Source organism: Gadus morhua, chromosome 16, assembly GCF_902167405.1.
Source record: "Gadus morhua chromosome 16, gadMor3.0, whole genome shotgun sequence".
NCBI lineage: Eukaryota > Metazoa > Chordata > Actinopteri > Gadiformes > Gadidae > Gadus > Gadus morhua.
The window spans coordinates 34751966-34772596 of NC_044063.1; the positions used below are offsets into that span (position 1 = coordinate 34751966).

Consider the following 20631-nt stretch of genomic DNA (forward strand, 5'->3'; position numbering starts at 1 on the left):
ACCTTTTCTCAATAGACTGATTTCCATCTTTCAACTCAGCAGGATGATTCATAGAGTGGTCACTCTTCATGGAGACACAGCTGGGTCCAGGGGAGTCTGCTCTCTGCTGCTGCTCTGGGCTTCAACACACAGACACAGACACAGACACACACACACACACACACACACACACACACACACACACACACACACACACACACACACACACACACACACACACACACACACACACACACACACTTTAATTTTTCCTGACTTGGAAACATCAGTACCAGCAAAGTCTGATAATAAGAGTCTGATCACTCCTGCTGGACTCTTTGAGAAAAACAAGAACCAGGATTAATGGATGTTTGATAGAAGCTGTATCTTTATAATATATGATAAATCCTCACCTCTTCTCAATAGACTGATTTCCATCTTTCAACTCAGCAGGATGATTCATAGAGTGGTCACTCTTCATGGAGACACAGCTGGGTCCAGGGGAGTCTGCTCTCTGCTGCTGGACTCTTCTAGAAAACAAGAAACAGGATTTCGTTTGATAGAAGCTGTACCGATATAATCTCTAGGGCTGTCAAGTTCTGGTCGGTTGGTTGACTGGATAATCGATTATTATTTTAGGGCCGGGAGGGACAAATGCAGACCGATGTGTTTTAAATTTGATTGACGGGCTATATTGTGTTAGAAATAACATTAATTATGAATAAAAATAATGTTGAAGGCTTAGTAATTTCTGTTTAAACAATCATATGGTTTAATAAACTATAGGACTTATAAGACAAGAGGTCAAACCCCCGGGTTCCTCAACGTTGAACTGGCCCATAAGGAAGACCGCTAGTCCTAACTTACTCAACCTTTACTCCGCTACTAACTCATTGATTCCAACCAAGTCATCGATCTGGCAGCATTTGGTTAAAAAGGAAGACAAAATAGCATGCAAAGTGTAGAGTAAGTTTGTGGGCAGATCAGCTAAAATGGTGGCATGAGTACTTTTTTCTTAATACGTCTGTGATTCTTCATCCCCCTTCGTGTTTAACGCTCGCTAGGCTTTGAGTGGGAACACATCAGAATTGGCTTCTTGTCACTAATCCCAGCAGCATCCAGTGGGCCCCGTTATATTACACACAGATAAAAGCTATAATCAATTCTTCGGTGGTGTCGTCTATAAACGACGCTGCCCGACGCTCCGTGGCTCGTCCGCTGTCTGCTACATATTGAAGCTCTGCCCTAACCGAGTGGACTCGGACCGAGAGGGGGTCTGAAACCCACTGCCCTTCTCCAAACAGCCCTTATGTGATGTTGAGGCTAGCAGGTAGAGTACAACGCACTGTGGTAGATTCTGTTGATCTAGAGATAACGGACGCATTGTTTTATAATCATCTTTTCACCATCGACCAATCGATTGGTCAGAGAGTTGGTTGAATTTAAGACTACAGCCCAAATCATCATCTCTAATCAATGCTTACCTTTTCTCAATAGACTGATTTCCATCTTTAAAGTTAAAAGGATGTTCCATAGAGGATGTTCCATCCACTCATCATGGAGACACAGCTGGGTCCAGGGGAGTCTGCTCTCTGCTGCTGCTCTGGGCTTCAACACACACACACACACACACACACACACACACACACACACACACACACACACACACACACACACACACACACACACACACACACACACACACACACACACACACACACACACACACACGTAAATATCAGCAGCAGTAGAGACTGATAACAACCAACTGGTCTGTTTTCCTCGTCTGTTTAAAAGTCCTACCTCTCCTCTCTGGGGGGGCGTCCATCTTTAAACACCAATGGTATATCCATAGACCAGCCACTCTTCATGGAGACACAGCTGGGTCCAGGGGAGTCTGCTCTCTCCTGCTGGACTCTTCTAGAAAAACAAGAACCAGGATTTATGGACGTTTGATAGAAGCTGTATCGTTATGATCTCTGATAAATCCTCACCTCTTCTCAATAGACTGATTTCCATCTTTAAAGGTAACAGGATGATCCATAGACTGGTCACTCTTCATGGAGACACAGCTGGGTCCAGGGGAGTCTGCTCTCTGCTGCTGCTCTGGGCTTCAACACACACACACACACACACACACACACACACACACACACACACACACACACACACACACACACACACACACACACACACACCTATTACTCAGACTAATGATGGAGTCATGATGCATCACTGCTGAGCTCTGAGATGGACAACAGTCACAGACAGAGAGATCCTCTTCTTACCTCTTAGCTTTGCTCCGGCGGCCATGTTCCCCAGACAGAGTGGTCTTAGAGGTAGGACCCCCCTCCTCTCTCTCCTCATCCATAGTAGACTGGAGACAAACACAACTCATCCATCACTTCAATTGCCTTTTCAACTTCAGCCGTTTATTGAGAGAGGTCATTGAGACTGCGTCACACTAAAGCATTATGGACGTCATAGACCATCAATATGAACCCCACAACATAACCACACCGCCCTCACTACAGTACAGATGGGTACAGAAGATGACAGATGAATTATTAAACACCTTGGAGACTGTAACTGTGCTTAAACTACAACGCAAAAAAGATATACAATAGACTTAAAAAATGCATTGCGGTAGAATTAAAGTAAAGAACGTTAGAACAATTTCTCCACTGGACCAAAGTCTGAATTCTGTCACATTACTGAACCACAGATTCAATATAGATCAACTGGTGAAGCTCAACACATCGATAGTCAATACGCACAAATATATAACTTATATCTAAATATCACCACATTGAAAGGACTTCTGTAACGTCCTTCCTTTAATTCGGAGTAGCATCAAGACAAACGAATCTCTTGAATATTGAACGCAGTGTTCAATTTACCACACGGGTCAGAAAAGCAGTGAAACATGAACTAATGTATTCTCTACAGTAAACTCTGTCTTTAATTGATAAGCGATACACGGAGACACATACCGAGATGAGGTCATTATTATATACAGCAACCTAATGACAATATTAACGCTAGTAAACTGGTTGTTCATTATCATATACATAACCTAAAGACAATATAAACGGTAGTAAACTGTCAGCCTACCTTACCTTATCGTTTCTACTCCGGGATTATATTGCGTCCATACGGTATAAAGTTGTAAAAGTTTAAATGTAAGGGAAGAAACGGAGGTTAGAGTGTTTCTAAAACAAGTTAATCAGGTGAAAGGAAGTCAAAGAAAGTCTCTTCGCTGCGACACCGTTGACTCGCAGTTGAAAAAACCCGGGACACGCCTCTCTCAGTGCGGGCACGTGATATCTGTGAAGACGAATGTTATGAATGCAGTGCTCGCGCACAATACACACACACACACACACACACACACACACACACACACACACACACACACACACACACACACACACACACACACACACACACACACACACACACACACACACACACACACACACACACACACACACACACACCTCTTAGAGTCAGGTACAGAGAGAGATAGAGTATGGTAACATCCCCCTTATAAGGTAGTGGTGTCATTAGCCACCTCCTGAACAAATACAGTTACATGCATAATGATGCAATCATACACTTATCCACTCTCAAAACACACACACACACACACACACACACACACACACACACACACACACACACACACACACACACACACACACACACACACACACACACACACACACGCACACCAAACTGTTGGAACGGGAATTACTTCAGGAACCGAGAGAGGAGAGATAGAGAGCGAGAGACAGAGAGACAGAGAGAGAGTGATACAGAGAGAGAGTGAGACAGCGAGAGAGTGAGACAGAGAGAGAGTGAGACAGCGAGAGAGTGAGACAGAGAGAGAGTGAGACAGAGAGAGAGTGAGACAGTGAGTGAGCAGGAAGAAGCAGAAGAGATCTCAAGTTAGTTTTCTCTCTGTGAGGAACAAGCTGTGAGGGTCTGGTCTGAGGAGAGGGTCTGGTCTGGGGGGTCTGGTCTGGGGGGTCTGGTCTGAGGAGAGGGTCTGGGGGGTCTGGTCTGGGGGGTCTGGTCAGGGGGGTCTGGTCTGGGGGGTCTGGTCTGGGGGGTCTGGTCTGAGGAGAGGGTCTGGTCTGGGGGGTCTGGTCTGAGGAGAGGGTCTGAGGAGAGGGTCTGGGGGGTCTGGTCTGGGGGGTCTGGTCTGAGGAGAGGGTCTGGGGGGTCTGGTCTGAGGAGAGGGTCTGGTCTGAGGAGAGGGTCTGGGGGGTCTGGTCTGAGGAGAGGGTCTGGGGGGTCTGGTCTGAGGAGAGGGTCTGGTCTGAGGAGAGGGTCTGGGGGGTCTGGTCTGAGGAGAGGGTCTGGGGGGTCTGGTCTCACACACACACACACACACACACACACACACACACACACACACACACACACACACACAGAACTGTTGGAAGGGGAAGTACTTGAGGAAGCAAGAGGGAGAGCGAGAGAGAGCGAGAGAGAGAGAGAGAGAGAGAGAGAGAGAGAGAGCGAGAGAGAGAGAGAGAGAGAGAGAGAGAGAGAGAGAGAGAGAGAGAGAGAGAGAGAGAGAGCGAGAGAGAGCGAGAGAGCGAGAGAGCGAGAGAGCGAGAGAGAGAGAGAGAGATTAAATCGGTTAACTATCAGAACAAGTGAATGGTTAATCGTCCTGTGGATTAATTGTTCGAGTTTGTACAAAAAACCAGTTTCACATCAAAAGCAAAGACAGCGAAGCTAAGCACTGCTTCGGGACCGCTATAGTTCTAGTTCCGGTTCTATATATAGTTGGGACCGAGACGCTCAGTCTGCTCTGTCCTGTGTGTGTGTGTGTGTGTGTGTGTGTGTGTGTGTGTGTGTGTGTGTGTGTGTGTGTGTGTGTGTGTGTGTGTGTGTGTGTGTGTGTGTGTGTGTGTGTGTGCGTGTGCAACCCAGTCGCCAAGAAAAAACGTTGACGGTGTACGTTTCCATGAACACTGGATACGTAGCATTTCAACGTAAAACAGCGTGTTATACCTACAGTATCCACGCGTGCCGCTGTGGAGGCGGGTTTCGGGGTTTGGGTTTCACGGCAAATTGTGGACACGATTGTTGAGGGTAATTGTTGTTGCCGTAGCCCACTAGCCGACTGACTTCCTCCTCCACACTCCCTGTTAACCACCTCGGCCCCCCCGCCCACCCCCCTGCTACTCACCAGGGGGAGTAGGGCCCCCCCCGCCCACCCCCCCGCTACTCAGGGGGAGTAGGGCGTCCCCCCGCTCCCTACACCACCACAGGTCCCCCTAGCCCCTCTTAGACACCCCAACACACTCACTTTACCGTTTAAACCTCCCGTTATCCCCTCTCTCCTGGCCCTCCCACCTCTTTCCCTTAACCTAACCCAAGGTTCCCCCCCCCCCCTCTACTATCACACCTGCCCCCCCCCCCCCCCCCCCCCCCTTTAGTCACTAGATCTAATGGCCTCTCACTCGGACAGCGCCAGCCCCCCCGTCGTCCACCAGGGGGCGCCTGTACCTTTGGTTTCTCCACCACTCTCCCGACTAGCAGAACCTGCTCCTGGAAACAACAAGCAGAGTGATATTAGCACTGATTCAAATAATAAACAACCAAAACTGTTCTCCTTTACTGCCCGAGTTCATTCTCCCCCTCACTCACCCCCTCCAACACTGTTTTAGATGTCCCAAGCAGAACCATTACCCAGCGTGTATTGATCCCTAGCTCACCTGGCATAGTCCAATGGCCCCCACTGACCCCAGCCTCTCCTCCTCTCCCCCCCCCCCCCCCCCTCCCTCCTCTCCTCCCCCCCCCCCTCTCCCCCCCCCCCCTCTCCACCTCCTTCCTTTTGTTCAACCCAGGACCCCCCTCCCTCACCAAACCATTGGTACCCCCCTAGCCTCCCAGTGGGCTCTGGCCATTAGGAAGCCTCTTATCATTATGGGGGATTCTAACATCGCCCCCACCCCCACATTTAAACGGTCGGAGGTTCAGGCCCACAGGTTCCCGGGAGCGACCCTCAGACACCTCACTGCGGTCCTGCTTAGATCCCCCTCCCCCAGGCCTGGCATCAGACCGGTGGTTTTTAGGTAGACATAAACAACGGTCTTAGGGAACAAACAGCCGTTACCGTTATCAAAGACATCGACGTCGCGTTGGAACAGCCAGAGCTGAAGTCCCTCAGGCCCGTCTCGTCATTCCTCTCCTCTCTGTTTCCATCGAGCTATCCCTTCACCAGCTCCACTGCACTGAGGCCTTCAGCAGCTTTGTGAGAGACAGCATAGAGGAGGTGGACCCCCGATGCGGTCACCTTAAACAACGGTCTCTCCTTCAACTCCAGACGACCCAGGACAGCGTCCATTGGGCTCGGGGACGGGGGTTAGGGCTATGCTACCCATAACCCTAACCCTTACCCTCTTATTCATTGGAGGCTTCTTTTATGTGAAAGGATGGTATGGATGTGTGAATGGTTTTACTATCTCTTATTTATCTTTTTTTATATTCCTATTTTTTTATTTATTCATTTAATCTATTTTGCACTTATCTGCCAGCACTTATCTTTACCCTGTGTGTTTTTAATACTTCTTGAAATGCTTATACCATGTTATTTGTATATATATGTATATGTGCAATTTTGGGGTTCCTGCATTTTTCACCCATGACTTCTACTGAGATTGCAGTACCCCCAGCACCTTGCCAGGGTTGACAGATGGTATAAACTCCTCTCCATCAAACCACGCAGACGAAAAGTTACAGTTCACTCTTTATGGTGAGGTGAAGTAGGGTAAAACTGAGGAATGGAAGTACAGCATTTCAGTATGAGAATAACAGAATGCTGTAAAATTAGCTTAGCTACTAAATTGGCTTGCTAACGTAAGAATATCCATCCATCTAATTTGTTTACAAAGTTTCCTTAATCTCATTATACATCAAACCCCCTTAAAGGGACTCTTACCTTTGTTGCATTTGAGAATTACAGCACATTCAAATCATCCCGCCTTCCTCCAATGCTCCACCCCCTAAGCGTTATTTTTTAGAGTACTGTAACGACCTCGCCGGTGACATAATGATGTCGAGTCATTAGTAGTTGAAGGTAGTTTTAATGAACCAAAACCAGGTCACTGAAACCCGTAACATTGTAACCAACGGCAGAAAACCGACACAAAACAAACCCCGGTTACCCCGGCAACCCCGAACACGGTCTCACTCGCGTGCAGGCCCCCACCCTCCTGTTCTTCCAAGGCCCTCCCCCAGCTGACCTAATGATTCGCCCCCACGCTGATTGACAAGAAGAACATTACAATACATGCACATAGAACAACTGGCATAGCGGACAACGAAATATAATGTAACACATAACACACAAACTATTTAACTGTCCCAGGGTCGCTACAGTACAAAAGTTCTAGACTCCCATGGGTTATGTTTAGACTCCCATCGGTTATGTTTAGACTCCCAGGGGTCATAATATCTACCAGGGGTCTAGTAAACAAGAAATTTAGCAGGTGGCTCACTGTAATTTTATGGGCTTCGTGTGATACCGTTTTGAGGCCCCATGTTGAAGGACAGTGGTCCCACTGAGTATAAGAAAGGTGTATGAGCATTACAAACAGAGTAGCGGGACAACGTAGCGTCTGAGGCCGAAATGGGTCCCCTAATCGGACTGAATGGTGCGGTTGGGTGCCAACGGTCTGGAGGTCTTCCTGTAGCTCCAGAGTAGCGGGACAACGTCGCGTCTGAGTCCGAAATGGGTCCCGTAATCGGACTGAGTGGTGCGGTTGGGTGCCAACGGTCTGGAGGTCTTCCTGTAGCTCCAGAGTAGCGGGACAACGTCGCGTCTGACTCCGAAATGGGTCCCGTAATCGGGCTGAGTGGTGCGGTTGGGTGCCAACGGTCTGGAGGTCTTCCTGTAGCTCCAGAGTAGCGGGACAACGTCGCCTCTGAGTCCGAAATGGGTCCCGTAATCGGGCTGAGTGGTGCGGTTGGGTGCCAACGGTCTGGAGGTCTTCCTGTAGCTCCAGAGTAGCGGGACAACGTCGCGTCTGAGTCCGAAATGGGTCCCGTAATCGGACTGAGTGGTGCGGTTGGGTGCCAACGGTCTGGAGGTCTTCCCGGAGCTCCAGAGTAGCGGGACAACTTCGCGTCTGAGTCCGAAACGGGTCCCCTAATCGGACTAAGTGGTGCGGTTGGTTGCCAACGGTCTGGAGGTCCTGAGAATCATCCAGGGGAGCAGGACCACTTGGCTTCTGAGGCCGAATCGGGTCCCCTTGTCGGACTGAATGGTGCAGTTGGTGGCCAACAGTCTGGAGGTCTTCCTGAGGCTCCAGAGGAGGGTAACTCTGTGAGTCTGAGTCCGAGATGAGTCCCCTAATCGGACTGAATGGTGCAGTTTCAGTACGCCGTGGACCACTTTGGTCTGCCATCGTCAGTCGCTACGGTCGCTACTCGCTACTGTCTGCCGTGGAATCAAAACAAACCCTCTAGTTGAGGACGCGCCTTGATGACGCGGGCCCGAATGCGCCACAAGAAGCAGACGGAAAACCTTATATATCCATGCAGCAAACAGACAGGTCTGTCGGCCAATAAGGTCATTCGGTCCGAAGAATTTTATTGGTTGAAGTTTTAACTAAATATTATGAGAGTAAAATAATTGTTTGTTTTTACTCCTGGTGGGTCTGTCTTGCATATTAGAGTGTTATTACCTTATTAATACCAATTTAACCTTATCCAAAAAAAGTGTAAAAATGCAACAAAGGTAAGAGTCCCTTTAACATAGCAATACAGATAACGTACCAACGATGCTTTCAAAGGCTAACTTGAAACCAGAGGAGACGCAATTATGAAGACGAGTGCGAGTACCATGCTTTCCGATCAAGTGAATGTAGTGTAATGGAGTGAAAGGCATGCATATCAGAACGTATTCCAGAACAATACCAAAGTCCGCCAGTAGATGGCATCACAGGACCATCAATAAACATAAAAGACTGAATTACACAGGAGAAAACATACATGTAACAGAACACATATATTTAGAAATATATACATATATATATATATATATGTATATATTTCTATGCATGTGTGTGCGGGCGGGGTCCTCAGACCCCCCCTTTTATTTACTCTGATGTACTTTTCATCCTTTCCAATAGAAGTGTGTTTCTATTGGCCCGTTGGCTGTGTCACCGTCAGCAGTTACCAGGGACCGTCCTGCCGTCGCCTCTACCCACCACGGGACCACCACCCTCTCAGGCTACCCACCACGGGACCACCACCCTCTCAGGCTACCCACCACGGGACCCCCACCCTCTCAGGCTACCCACCACGGGACCCCCACCCTCTCAGGCTACCCACCACGGGACCACCACCCTCTCCTCTACCCACCACGGGACCACCACCCTCTCCTCTACCCACCACGGGACCACCACCCTCTCAGGCTACCCACCACGGGACCACCACCCTCTCCTCTACCCACCACGGGACCACCACCCTCTCAGGCTACCCACCACGGGACCACCACCCTCTCAGGCTACCCACCACGGGACCACCACCCTCTCAGGCTACCCACCACGGGACCCCCACCCTCTCAGGCTACCCACCACGGGACCCCCACCCTCTCAGGCTACCCACCACGGGACCCCCACCCTCTCAGGTTACCCACCAAGGGACCACCACCCAGTGGCGGATCTTCCATTAGGCAAACCTAGGCAAGTGCCTAGGGCCCCAACCAAATCTGTCTTTATTAGGGGCCCCCAAATCTGCCCCCCCCAGCCATTACTTATGGCCAAAAAAAAAAACATTTCTAGTAGAAAAAAATAAACAAAAATAACAACATAACGCCGAACTAATGCCTAAATAATAATTTTCCAGCACACATGCCCCCCTCCATTGTGCATTGGACTAGTACCGAATATGATTACGTAGTAACGCGCGCAGCGCGAAATAACGTACTTCAAACCAAAGCAGAGGGATGCGACTCGGTGAAAATGAAGCAGCGGAATTATGATAGTGGTTGTGCTAAACGAAAACAAAAAGCTGAGAAGAAAAGAATTGCAGATACACTGCTGAAATTGACTTCATTTTTTACACCTGCTGCTGCCACAGCAGCCGCTGCTGAACTTGCGACAGGCTCTGCTGTTGGGGAAAATGATGAAGTGGAGGTGGAGGTGGAGGAGGAAGGAGGAGAGGTGGGTGCCCAAGGAGAAGAGGTGGCTATGGAAGCCGAAGGAGAGGAAGATGAAGACGAAGATGATTTGAAAACAGGGGATGACAGATGAACAACATCACCTTCTATCAGTGAGCCCTGGCTGAACAAGGTATTTGAGTTGACAAAGTACATTCTTGTTGTATAAAGATCATTGCCAAATGAAACATGGTGTAGTGAGTATGTTCTAATGCTGTGTTTGTCTGTTTTTCAGGGTTGGGTTCTATACTGCTGCTCACCACTTTTCTCTGATATGAAGACTTTTGAGAAGACGACAACAGTAGGACTTTGTGTTTACAAATGCTTTCTGTCTCACACACACACACACACACACACACACACACACACACTCACACACACAGGGCCGTAGCACCAAATCCTGGGCCCCTATACTATAGGTACTGATGGGCCCCCCTGCGCCAGGTTGTTGATGGGGGGGGGGGGGGGGGTCCGGAGCAATTGTTGACGGGGGGGGGTTCCGGAGCGATTGTTGATGGGGGGGGGATTCTTTTTTTTTTTTTTTGGTCATGGGCCCCCCCTCTGCCTTGGGCCCCCCCACAACTGTCCCCTTTGTCCCCGCAGTCCGACGGCCCTGCACACACACACACACACACACACACACACACACACACACACACACACACACACACACACACACACACACACAGTTTTACTCACATGAAATGGTGAAGGCAACAGGGAAAATGGACATTTGAAGATGGAGAACTTAACCACTTGCACACCTAAACACCCCCCCCCCCCTCTCTCTCTCTCTCTCTCTCTCTCTCTCTCTCTCTCTCTCTCTCTCTCTCTCTCTCTCTCTCCTGTCACTCACTCACTCACTCACACTGAACCACTGCTTTGCCTGTCTCTCACTCACACACACAGCCACTGTTATTCCTGTCCACACACAAAATCTTTTCATTGGTCCTGTTTAAATGTAAATGGTGGTTTTCATAGACTCATATCCATTTTGTATTTTAGTTCTGTTAAGTGCAAGATCATTTTGTATCTCTGGCAGAGAATGGAAATCTCTCTCTCTCTCTCTCTCTCTCTCTCTCTCTCTCTCTCTCTCTCTCTCTCTCTCTCTCTCTCTCTCTCTCTCTCTCTCGTTTGAGTAATAAACATGTAATTTTGGCAAAGGCTGGAGCAATCTGAAACTGATTTTACTGTGGAGAGTTGAGTGGCAGTGCACTATGGGTTTATTGCGATTCTAAGAGTATTGGGATGGTTATTTGTTTTGTGTACGTGTTTCAAAAATGAGGGCCCCATGTCTATATTTTTGCCTAGGGCCCCAAAATGGCTAGATCCGCCCCTGCCTGCACGGCAGCGTTCTCTGGTGGGGCCGTGCCCCACTGGCCCCTAATGCAAAGACGCCACTGCTCCCGAGCGCCGACGGCCGAGTGGAACCACCGACCCCAAGCCTCGACCGAACAAGACGATGTTCAAAAGGACCAGACACGATCCTACGGGGCATACAGTTAGGGATTGGACTATTTGATCCATCCAGCCCGTAGTGATCCACTGTGAGTCAAACTTGAGATGGATCCCTCCCCACACACACACAGACCCCAAATGGATAGATATCCCAGTGCAAAACCAACACATCACACAGGTCTTAGATAAAAAAGAAAAAAATTCACACACCAAGATTGTGGTGGTCTCTCTGGGCATCAACCACAGGGACAACCTGTTGGAGTCGGCAACGTGCTCTCTCCAGGCACTGCACTGCAAAACCGTAGAAAAATACCCGCAGGCCACCATATATGTCCCCATCATTACTTTCTCACACAATTTAGCTGCACCACATCAGACCCCATTAACATATGGACTTAATGCATTCATAACTACAAAATACAACTCACTATTCGAAATACACCACTCTGAATTCCACACAACTCACAACGACATAACGACATTGGAGAGCAGAGATTCTCTCATACTGAGAGGGGGAGAGAGGGATAGAGGGAGAGGGGGAGAGGGAGAAAGAGGGAGAATGGGAGGGAGAGAGAGATGGGGGAGAGAGGGAGGAGAGGGGGGATGGAGGGAGAGGGAGAGTCTCTTACAGGCGCGTGCCGTCCATATGGGCAGCTGGGGCGGCGAACTCCCTGCAAAAGCATGCTCCCAAAAAAATAGTTCCTCAGTAAATCATTGCTCCAAGTTTATTTTTAATAATGTCATTGTTACATTAACTATCTATAGTTTCTGTAGGCTTTCCGACTATTTTGTCTGTTGATATCAAATTGATGGTGGCGATTCTAGTTGAGTTTAACGTATGATGCAATGTGGGGCGGCGGAGCTCAACGACCGCGTTCCTCCGTATGTTTCTCTCATAACCCTGCAGGCTGCAATAAGAATTGCAATCCGCGCTATAAGACGCCCATATGGTCGTAATGTAGTCTGGCCCATGGTCATATTCTAGGACTGTTGTTGTTTAACATGTTTGCTATAGCTTTATGTTTGCTATAGCTTTGCTATAGCTTTCTGCTAAATCTTAAAGACATTGCACTTTCTAAAAAAGCTTTTTTAACTTTGCCTTTATTTTAACTTCTATTTTTTTTTTTTTGCATGTTTTTCTTTTACTTACCTATTGTTTTATTTAATTGTATGACAATGTTTATATGTGAAGCACTTTGAGTCTGCCTTGTGTATGAAAAGTGCTATATAAATAAAGTTGCATTGCCTTGCCTTAAAATCGAACTACTCCGCCTGTATCTTTCGGCATTGAAGACTATTTATTTATTAATTTCAGCAGGTATTAAAATTGTATACCTGATTTCATACCTGATTTAAACAGCTGTTATTGAGAAATAGCTGATTTCAAAATTGTTGAGAGATTTGCACACATCGTCGGGCCAACGGGTATTTCTACTTTTCATGTATTTGCAATGCACTCGCTAAGCCTGTTGTTAAATTGTTGTTAGATTGTTAAAATAAAATATGGAAGAAATAACTTCCCTATAATGTCGAATATGTCTTTTGAAATTTTTGACTTTGCAGAGTTGGAGTTTCCATTGCACATGGGCTATTCTAATTAGCCCGACATCATATGACGAGTGTTGCGGATGGCACTTCAAAAGCGTGCAGTAACATTAGGCTATTGGTTTATTTTTAATTCTTACTCACAATTAGTTTAGTTAACATGTTTTAATGTAGCTCAAAATATACTTGTTAAAAATTGATATAAATTGTGGGTGTGGTCATACGCCGGTCGTTTCTGCCCCACCGAGATGAAGGGGCACCGCACGCTACTGCTTCCTATGCTGCGACCAAACCTGTTGCTGGAGGCAGAGTTATTTGCAGACATAGACCAGCACATGAACTTTTTAAAAAGGTAAATACACACACACATTCCTGTATAATTAATTGAGGTGTATGACACCTCCCTCTGCTGGACAGTTTGGACAACAGTCTCACACCAAACTACATTTTCCGTTTGAACCAACAAAGCTATTGTACATCGATGGGAGACCGGGTTGGTGGTTTGAACGTGTTGTAGTAGCAGAGAATGGCCTGCGGGGGCAGTATGTACATTGTTAAATACATGAATAGGCTTGAATTTAGTAGTAACATGGATGTTTGATATTTAGCTTGACATTAACCAAGTCAAAGGACAATTAATGAAACGCACCAAACATGCAGAAGTCAATGTAGGATTTTAATATACAGTATAAACAAAAACACTTGACAGAAGTTCAATACATACTTTTGTAAAGGAAAGCAGAGGAAAACATTTTCCCAAATTAATAATTTCAAAATGTCACCACAATTCAGAAAGCAAGTGAAGAGGTTTGTGTAAAACCAGTCCTCGCTGACCAGCTCTGTCCCTGACTCTAAACCCTGACTCTCAACCCTAACGCTGAACCCTCTGAGGGCAGGAAGACGTTCCTTCAGTGTAAAGGTTCAAGAAGGCACTCCTTCAGAGTAAAGGTTCGAACCACGGAGAAGGAAGAAGAAGGGGAAGGATTAGAGATTAGTGAAGTAGTGAGGTTAGTGACAGATGTGAGCAGTGGTGTAGTCTATTTTATTGTAGTGGGTATACTGTGATGATTCCCTTCCAGCCTCGTACAAACCCGTCTCACTGGTACGTGTACGTGTGTGGCGCTTATGGGGTGTCGCACCACACTCACCAACGCAGGGGTCTACAACCCGCTGATTTAAGAGTATAACGATTATAAACAATCATGGAAAGCTGAATAGGTTTATCAGTTTTAATAACAGTATGTTATGTTGTACTCAAAATAATTTAATGAACTGTTTACATCCATGGCTAACCAGTGCATGAGAAGGAGATGACAGGAGACTAATGTTTCCCTCTTTCAATTGCTCTAATTTTAGCTCTTACTGTTGTTATCTAACATACCATACAGTAATTGAATTGTGTAAAAGTGTGAAATTACTGCACCTTAAAAATGACCATGAATTAGCTATACTCTCATTTGCATAGTGATTAACATTATGAATTTCAATTGTGTATACCAACTGTATGTTGGCTGACATTTACCTATAACTTTTTTTCCCTCCACTCTAACCAAGGATGCCTGTTTTTAAATTCCCTAGCCTGACAACCAGTCTGAAAGGCTGGCCAGGGGTTCTCATCTAAAAGTAACAAGGAGATATAAAGTGGGATTAAAACATTGTCTTCTGTTGACTACTTATTATGTGGTTTACACATTAATATGGGAGGACTGGACACACACACAAACACACACACACGCACACACACGCACGCACACGCACGCCCATGCACGCACACACAGGCACACACACGCGAGAAGGAGGGGCTCGGCCCGCCAACTAACGTGCAGAGATGCAGGGGCAGCTTCGCGCTTCGTAACAGAGACAGGGCAGAGCGCGTGCGCGCAGGGGGAATTTTATGAATGGTGAATGTAGGAGATAACTTCCCCTGCTTAAAGTATTTTATTGCAGTTATACCCAACCGATATTTCCGAAAAATAAACACAGAAGTAAAAGATCTGTCACAAGACGATTGATAGGCCTACGTATCCGTGCACATTTTTAAGTGGGTATACGCAAATCCTGGTGCGTTCCTAGTGGGTATACGGCGTATACCTGCGTATCACGTAGACTACACCACTGCATACACACACACACACACACAGACAGACAGACAGACAGACAGACAGACAGACAGACAGACAGACAGACAGACAGACAGACAGACAGACAGACACACAAAAACACACAAACACACTGTGTGTTCGTGTTTGTTTTACATACGCACATACACACACACACACACAAACACACACACACACACACACACACACACACACAGAAACAACCAGCCCCTAACACACACCCCCTACCTCCACTCTCCCACATCACCAAGTCATCCTTTAAAACGATACAAGCAGTTCAGCACCAAGCAGTCACCCCCCACGCCGTCACCACCAACACCCCCCACCAGGGACGGTCAGACAGGGGAACCAATGAGCAGAGTCCATTAAACCTGCTTGCCCCCCCCCCCCCCCCATCAGGGACGGTCAGACAGGGGAACCAATGAGCAGAGTCCATTAAACCTGCTTGGCCCCCCCCCCCCCATCAGGGACGGTCAGACAGGGGAACCAATGAGCAGAGTCCATTAAACCTGCTTGCCCCCCCCCCCCCTATCAGGGACGGTCAGACAGGGGAACCAATGAGCAGAGTCCATTAAACCTGCTTGCCCCCCCCCCCCCCCCCACCATACCTTCCACAGGGGGGAGCAGAACACGGACGACTGGCTGAAGCAGAACCTTATTCTACCACAGCCCCCCCCTCACACACACACAGACAGACAGACAGACAGACAGACAGACAGACAGACAGACAGACAGACAGACAGACAGACACACAAAAACACACAAACACACTGTGTGTTCGTGCTTGTTTTACATACGCACATACACACACACACACACAAACACACACACACACACACACACACACACACACACACACACACACACACACACACACACACACACAGAAACAACCAGCCCCTAACACACACCCCCTACCTCCACTCTCCCACATCACCAAGTCATCCTTTAAAACGATACAAGCAGTTCAGCACCAAGCAGTCACCCCCCACGCCGTCACCACCAACACCCCCCACCAGGGACGGTCAGACAGGGGAACCAATGAGCAGAGTCCATTAAACCTGCTTGGCCACCCCCCCCCATCAGGGACGGTCAGACAGGGGAACCAATGAGCAGAGTCCATTAAACCTGCTTGGCCCCCCCCCCCTATCAGGGACGGTCAGACAGGGGAACCAATGAGCAGAGTCCATTAAACCTGCTTGGCCCCCCCCCCCCATCAGGGACGGTCAGACAGGGGAACCAATGAGCAGAGTCCATTAAACCTGCTTGCCCCCCCCCCCCCCCCCCCCCCCCCCCATACCGTCCACAGGGGGGAGCAGAACACGGACGACTGGCTGAAGCAGAACCTTATTCTACCATAGCCCCCCCCCACACTTTAACCCCCTCCTCCAACAGGCTTCCCCTCTGAGGGGGGGGGGGGGGCGTGGCTGTGAGGTGGGCCCCCCCGGTACAGACCCTGCCTCCGGCCCCCCACCTCTCTCAGACACACACACTGCTCACTACTGCCCCCCCTGTCCTCTCCCCCCCCCCCTCCTAGACCCCCTACCCCTCTCAACACCCCCAGCCCCCCCTCCATAGCCCCCCACCCGCCCCTCGCCCCCCCACCCCAGGCCCACTGCCTCTCGGGCCCCCCCCCCCCCCCCCCCCTACAGCTCCAGACCCCCGGTCTTCCTCCCCCCCCCCCCTCCCATACTCCTCCCCCCCCCTCCCCGACCTAGAGCTGTTAAACACCAGCCCCCCTCCCCCTCACCAATCCCCCCAGGAGGAGCCCCCCCCCCTGGTCTGCCCCCCGGAGCCCCCCGAGGTAGGAGTCGCCATGCCAACACCCTGGTGCTGCCAATCAAGGCCAGGCCCTCCCATTGGCCCACCACGACTCTGGGAGGGGCCACCGGGGGGCGCCAGACACTAACCGGCTCCCCTCCCCCCCTGGAGGGGCCGACTTAGGGTCCGCCCCCGTCCACAGGCCGGCTGAGGGGGGCCCCCACTAGGAGGGCCTGGATCCCTGAGTCAGGGGGTCTTCGCCCAACAGGTTCCCTGAGGGGACCCCTGACATCAGGAGCAGAGACGATCAGGGGGGGGGGGCAGCCACACACACACATCGTACCCCTCATCAGCACATTGACACAACACATCACACACACAAACTGAAACACGCATTCACACGCGCACAACACAACAACCCCACACTCCAGAAGCATCAAATAACATCAGCTCACAGGAAAGTCCTGGGACCTCCAGGACGTCCTGGACCTCCAGGACGTCCTGGGACCTCCAGGATGTCCTGGTGCGCCCCTTCTCCACAGATATTAGAAGCCCCCCCTCTCCACACCAAAGCCACTCTCAGCAGCTGGCGGTCGTCAGGAACCAGCACGCCTCCACCTCCAGCCCTGTCACACTAAACCTCACCATACAGGACAGAAACATCTTCTACGCCATCTCATGCTCCCAATGCCACGTCATATATGTCGGCGACACAAAGCACACGATACTCACCAGACTTAAACCGCATTAATATACTATACACATGGGCACACTCAACACTCACAGCGTCCAACACTTCCAAACACACCCCATTACCTCACTGTTCATCACCGGGCTGGAGGTGAAGGCGTGCTGGGCGGACACACAGAGGCAGGCGGCGGAGCGTAGATGGAGAGCCAAGCTTGAGACCCTCCCCCCCGTGGGCCTGAACATCAGGGAGTGGGGGCCGCACTGGGACGCTGCTGGGGGCGCTGGGGGGTCCTGGGACTCCTCCTGGGGGGTTCCCTGCATGGCGTCGGGTCCATTGTGTGTTTTAATGTGTTCCATGTTTTTATCTTCACTGTGTGCTTCCTTTACATCATGATGTTATTGAGGCCTTCCACTCTTGTACTGCCCCATTTATTACGCTGGAGGCTTCTGTTAGGTGAAAGGACGTATGAATGTGTGAATGGTTTTACTATGCCTCATTTATCTTTATTTATATACCTATTTCTTTATTTATTCATTTTATCTATTTTGCACTTATCTGCCAGCACGTATCATTACCCTGTGTGTTTTTAATACTTCTTGCATGCTTTTCCCATGTTTTTATATATATATACAGTATATATATGTATATATGTATATGTGTACATCTTTACATTAAAGGGGTTCCTGCATTATTCACCCATGAATTCTGATTCAGATTGCAGTGTGCTCCCCTTTATGCCTATATTTTGTATTTATGCGCATAATTCCCTTTCTGTGAGAGGATGTGTATGGATGGGCCCTGCCTGGGTTCCCCTGGGGGTCAGAAGAGGGAATAGAACAGAAAGTAGACTTACCTTGGCTCCGTGCCTCCTCAGACCCAAGCTGCTGCTCCTACAATACAATACAAGACGGTGTTAAATTAAACTGATAAACAGGGATTCTGAAAATATAACTTCAGTTCTGATGAACACTATTACAATATTACTATCCCTGATGAATACTGTTATGATATTACTATCACTAATGAATACTGTTATAATATTACTATTGTCAAGTTCTCTCTTTTTTTGTGCATTCTCCACTTGAACGAGATTGGTGCATCCACTCAGAGTTCCTTCTGGGTCACACTCAATAAACAAACTGTTTCCTCTTTATCTTCTTTTATTGAAGCCTCAATTGATGGTCAGTTGTAATTGATTCAGTTGTGAGCAAGGTGAAAAACCATCAAGAAACAAGAAAAAGGTTGTTTTACAATGTGATTTTTTGCCTTATTTCCCTTAAATTAATCAAAGTGTAAAATAAATTCTCCCACTGTTTATCATTCTTAATGTTATTCAGGTTTTTTTTTACTTAAACTTAGTTCTAATTATAAATATATAATCTGTACTTCTCATTTAAATAATAACATCCCACCATAATCCTTTTAAACATGAGCCCACTAGACAATCATGTTCCATAATTCAATCCGTTTAACTTCAACAATCATATTGTGGCGAGCAGCAGGTGAAGGACGAGACGGGAGCCCAGGTTTAGCAGTCGGCCGCAGCTCCGCGCCCCAAACACCGCTGGACAACGGAGCTGCCTTTAATAACACCAGCACGGTACACACTAGAACACACGCCACCATTCAACCACACTAACACTTTCAGTAATGGTGCAATGAACACAACATGAACACAAGAGTCACCAACACACCCCCGACATCGATAAACCCCAACCCATGAACCCTGATTAGTTTACCAACCACTAATGACCCAGGGGGGCCCCGAAACGGTCCCACCCCCTAGAACAGGAGAACCCCCAGAATCCTTAGCGAAGGCCCTCGTCTGCCAGACCCCAGAGTCAGCAGGAGCCCTGGGGGTGTGGTCGGGGACCACCTCCTTCGGGGCCCCCACCTGATCCGTCTTAGGGGGCCGTTGGAGCGTCGTTCGGGGACCCCGTCCTCCGCCGCCCTCCGACGTCTGGCCCGTCGACGGCCACGCCCCTTCCGGTAGAGCCCATGGGACCAATGAGATCGAAGAATATGAATGGGTTTCAATGGAGAGAAAGTCATTATTGTCTGGTCCCAGTCTTTATGTGCCCCGGGTTACACATATGATGTTTGTGGATTTAAATGATAATTTTTCATGCAAAGAAAACTAAACATTTTCGTGAAGAAGTTTGATAATGTTAGGTTTTTTTTTATTGTTCACTAATAAAAAGAGAAATCATCGGCTGAACACACGAGAACATTCAGTTGGATCCACTGAGTTGTTTATTGCAATTATGCTTCATTAACAAATAAGACAGAAAAATAATCCCTCACATGTACACAATAAACACTAAAACAAAGGACTAAAACAATCAGCAGCAGACTTTACAAATCATCAACAGGTGTGCATGTATCTTTAATAACTGAACATGTTCTGCGGCCGCTTGGTTCCAAACAGAACACAAAATATCAAGATTCAGTTTAAAGTCATCTACAACATGCAACATTATCCCATAGACATCTTGGTTATTATGAAAAAAATATAAAATCTGCATTAAATCAGGTTGTAAATCAGGATGACAAATATGATGATATCAGAGCCCTTAAGACCAAAACTGGTGAAGTCTGAAAATATACAAACATTTACCATCAATAGGTATTTTATATACATTTCAAATAATAATGATTGGTTTATCATGCTATACTTTAAAGAAGAGAGAGAGAGAGAGAGAGAGAGAGAGAGAGAGAGAGAGAGAGAGAGAGAGAGAGAGAGAGAGAGAGAGAGAGAGAGAGAGAGAGAGAGAGAGAGGAAGAGAGAGAGAGAGAGAGAGAGAGAGAGAGAGAGAGAGAGAGAGAGAGAGAGAGAGAGAGAGAGAGAGAGAGAGAGAGAGAGACTATAACTGCCACAGTGTGTATGTATG

General features: G+C 48.1%; 1 long non-coding RNA gene across 1 annotated transcript; it reads right to left on the bottom strand.

The window, feature by feature from the left end:
• Positions 1 to 469: 469 nt before the first annotated feature.
• On the bottom strand, positions 470 to 2035 carry LOC115561494 (uncharacterized). The gene is made up of 4 exons (XR_003979927.1): positions 1974 to 2035; positions 1783 to 1899; positions 1464 to 1587; positions 470 to 509 (listed from the first exon to the last, which is right to left on the bottom strand). It is a non-coding gene; the product is annotated as an uncharacterized LOC115561494 (long non-coding RNA).
• Between the last annotated feature and the right edge of the window lie 18596 nt (positions 2036 to 20631).